General features: G+C 37.2%; 1 long non-coding RNA gene across 3 annotated transcripts in view; it reads left to right on the top strand.

The window, feature by feature from the left end:
• LOC107016010 overlaps positions 1–1,152 on the top strand; it is a 5,822-nt gene extending 4,670 nt beyond the window's left edge. For all 3 annotated transcript variants that reach the window (XR_001456406.2, XR_001456405.2, XR_001456407.2), the window contains one exon: positions 921–1,152. This is a non-coding gene — a long non-coding RNA (uncharacterized LOC107016010). The remainder of the gene's footprint in view (positions 1–920) is intronic.
• The last annotated feature ends 3,305 nt before the right edge of the window (positions 1,153–4,457 follow it).

Raw genomic sequence — 4,457 nt, 5'->3', positions numbered from 1 at the left:
CCCCCCCCCCCCCCCCCTCCTTTTTTTTCTTTGTAATTGGTTTGTGAATGTTAGAAGAACATTTCAGTACTAGTCATTTGTCGGTGTATTTCTCTAATAGAAAAGTACTAAGAGAAGAATTTTAAAGCTAATGGATTTGGTACAGTAATATATTGTTCTTGTGCTTGGCATCTGTAGGATTTAGAATAACACAAGCACTTCGAATATTTTTGACAGATAGGATTTAAAATAACTTGTTGGTACATGTAATTGTGGTCCCAAGAAATATGATAGAATAGGAAATAGATGGACCAACATGAAGTAGAGAGTAGGTGCACATCCACATGAAAACCCTACGATCCACATGATTGCCTCGATTGGTTCCTCCCCACCACAACCTCTTCTAGGACTTCGGCCTAATGTTGGGTTTCAATATATATGAATGGACGATAAACAGGAAAAAAAATATAATTCCATCTATAAAATATATTGGGAGAAAGACTTGCATTTCAAAAAGCATTTACATATTGCATTAATAAAATCTTAATTTTACTCAAGATAAAATTCTACTTCAAGTGAATAAGCATTTTGCATCCTCCAGAAATTTGCACAAGATATGAATTTTACTCAAGGTGAGACTTCCAATCCACTGACAGATATTGATTGCAATACACTTTTGTTACTATTTTGCATTCCTCAATATTTGATTTTTGATGGATAACATTTTATTTTTGCTATGGATATTTAAAATGTTATTCAGACTAAGTACTAAAATTTTGGAGGATGAAAATCAATGTGTGTCAGTGGATTGCAATTCTTTTTAGTAATTGAGCGTTTGTAGCAATTTATGCATGTAACGTATGCATTATTATTTATGATATTATATGTGTACTATCATAAATTGAATTCTTTGTAATTTGTAATTTTACTTGAATGTGTAGGAAACTCTGATAAATTCAGAATGATCGCATAAGTGAAGTCTATTTACTGAAGTGAACCATGAAGACTTGTTAAACAATTGTGATATTTTAATATGATTTTGAGGGAATTAATTTTTAGTGCACATCTTCATATATTGGTTTATTAGCGTGTGCAATACTTGAATCATTTTGATTTTGTGGAATTCGTTTTTTTTTCTAGGGAACATGTTTCTTTCCCAAAGTTTATTGCAAATTTTGTACACTTCAATAATTTAGAGTTATTTATGGTCTAATTTAGTGCCTCAGGTAGCCTAAATAGAATAATATTGTCTAATTTGATTACTGGATATGCATAAAAATATAGAGGAATATCAATATTTTAAATAATATTTTATAGCCTAAACATATTACTACAATCATAAAGTGTGGTCATAGGGATGACAATTGTGTGCTTTCAGTGTAAAGTGGGGCATGTAAATTAGCAAAAGATGCGCTTAACAAATGTTGCTTTAAAGGACCGGTCAAAGAGTGGCCTTTTCGGTATTAAAGAGCCAATTCGAGAACGTAGTTTTAGATCATTTAAAGTGTTGCCATGTTGCCATATGAGAAGCTAAAAATGTGGCCTTTATGTCCTGTTGGCGACGCTTTTGAAGTGTAGATTCTTAAGCAACACTTGAAAAGTGTTGCCTTAGGACAAAGGTTACGCGTCTTTCGGCCACCCCCTAAAAAGTGTTGCTTAAAGTTCAAAAGTGCAGCCTTTCAAAAGGCTAGGATACACTTTACCGGTGTGGCCATAGGCTTAAAATGTTGTATTGAACATTAGACCCCGAATAAGACTCTAGACCTTTATAAGAGAAGAAAGACCCAAGACTAGCAACACAACCAACAACAATATATAAAAAATCAGTCGCAACTCATCGGAAGAATCATTCACTCCTTTCAACATATAATCATCGCAATAACACGTAGAAACCTAATCCACGACATACCATAACACAAGCTCAACTTTTCATATTACATAAGGAGGAACTATCTTATCCATTTCAATATGAGCTCAATATGAACATCAAAGTTGTCATGCTGATTTCTTATCCAAACAACACAAATTATGCTCAAAACAACTTCCATGAATACTTATAGCACACCATACACATCAAGTGAAATCCAACCATAAGAAACACATTTCATGGAAAGAAAAAAACTCAACTTAAGTATGAATTTCTACTATGATATGCACATATTTAGAAAAACATGATTAGTTCAACTTTATTCATAATAGTCAGATAAGGAACTACTAACCTCAATCTTTGCTAGGAGTAAGGGGAAAAAGATGAGGATAGCGGGACTTCATATCGGCCTCGGCCTCCCAGGTTGCTCCCTCAACAAGGTGGTTCCTCCATAAAAACTTTGACGGAGACAACCTCCTTATTCCTCAATTTCTTAACTTGATGATCTAAGATATCAACGGGACCTCTTCATGAGAAAGGTTCTCCCTTACCCTAGACCTTCTAGGGGAAGAATGGAAACTGAATCACCTATACACTTTTTAAGCATAGAAACATGGAACACCGGATGAATCATGGCCAACTCATTTGGCAACTTAAACTCATAAGCAACAGTCCCAACTCGCTTCAAAATTTAATACAGGCCCACATAAACACAATGGGGCCAAGCAGAGCAAACTCATGTATCTCATACCACACAACCGGGGGTCTACACCTTCTCAAATGAAGTTCCTAGAAGGCTGCCTAGAGATAGTCGAATGGTAGCTATTGTTGTAGGAGAACTCTATAAAGGGGATGTGGTCATCCCAATTACCCTTGAAGTCAATGACACATTCCCTCAACATATCTTCAATAGTTTGAATAGTGTGTTCGGCTTGATCATCCGTCTTGGGATAAAAAGTGGTACTAAGATTCACCTTCTTACCAATCCCACTTTGGAAAGCATTCCAAAAATGGGAGGTAAATTGAGTATCTCTATCTGAAATGATGGACAAACGGGCTCCATATAACTTCACTATGTCTTTGATGTATAATTTGTCATAATCTTCCGCCGAATATGGGACTTTGACGGGAAGGAAATGTGCGCACTTTGTTAGCCTATCCAAAATGACCCATATCGAGTCATGTTGTCTTCTAGTACGAGGCAACCCCACTACGAAGTCCATGTTAATATCCTCCCATTTCTATGTTGGAATATCTATGTTTTGAATTAGCCACCCAACCTTTGATGCTCCGCTTTGACTTGTTGGCAGTTTGTACAATTAGCAACATAATCCGCTATGTCCCTTTTCACGCCATTCCACCAACAAATTTCTCGTAAGTCGCAATACATCTTTGTGGAAATCAGATGGATGGAATACCGGGAGACATGAGCCTATTCCATGATCAGTTCCCTTAATCCATTCACATCCGGTACACATAACTTTCCTTACTGCCTAAGCACCCCATATTCTCCTCGAGAGAAAGATTTATTAGACTTATTAAGGATCGTTTCCTTCAACTCCATCAATATAGGACCAAGGGGTTTCTTGGATTTTACCCCAACCACTAAAGATGATTCGGAGTTTTGGCGAACAACGAAACCACCCTTTGGAGAGTCTTCTAGTCGAACCCCTAATCGAGCCAACCTATGAACCTCTTTCACTATCACCTTCTTATCATCAACCACGTGAGCCACGGTACCCATGGACACTCGGCTTCGTGTATCTGCAGCCACATTAGTTTCCCGGGATGGTAAAGGACGCTCATATCATAATCCTTTAAAAGTTCTAACCACCCTTTTTGGCGTAAATTCAAGTCTTTTTGAGTGAATACATGTTGTAAACTTTTATGATCGGTGAACACATCAACATGTACCCCATAGAGATAGTGTCTCTAAATTTTCAAGGCAAATACTACGAATGCAAGGTCAAGGTCATGAGTCGGGTAATTCTTCTTATGTGGTTGAGTTTCTTAGAGTCATACACTATAAATTTCCCATGTTGCATGAGCACACATCCTAGACCCACTCGGTAGGCATCACAATAAACCACAAACCCTTCGGGTGCTCTCCGGAAAGGTCAATACCGGAGCTTAGCTGAGTCTATCTTTCAATAATTGGAAATTCCTTTCACATGATTCCAACCATTCGAATTTGGAACTATTTTGGGTTAAGGGCGTTAATGGAGATGTGTTAGACGAAAATCCCTCAACAAACCTCCTATAGTCACCAACCAACACTAGAAAACTTCGTATGTCGCTAGGACTCAAAGGTCTAGGACAACTATTTACCACTTGCATCTTCCTCAGATCAACCTCTACCACTTCACTAGAGATAATGTGACCAAGAAAGGCAACTGATCTCAACAAAAATATCTCAACCAAAATGCACACTTGCTAAACTTAGCAAAAAGTTGGTTATCCTTGAGAACTTGCAAAACTAGTCTCAAGTGTCTCATATGATCATTCTCACTCCTAGAGTATATCAAAATGTCATCAATGAAGACAATCACAAACAAATCAAGATACTTTCTAAAAACATGATTCATAAGGTCCATGAATGCCGTCGGGGCAT

Source organism: Solanum pennellii, chromosome 4 (assembly GCF_001406875.1).
Source record: "Solanum pennellii chromosome 4, SPENNV200".
Classification (NCBI taxonomy): Eukaryota; Viridiplantae; Streptophyta; class Magnoliopsida; order Solanales; family Solanaceae; genus Solanum; species Solanum pennellii.
Note: the sequence above shows the minus strand (reverse complement) of the source record. Positions and strands in the feature narration are given on the sequence as shown.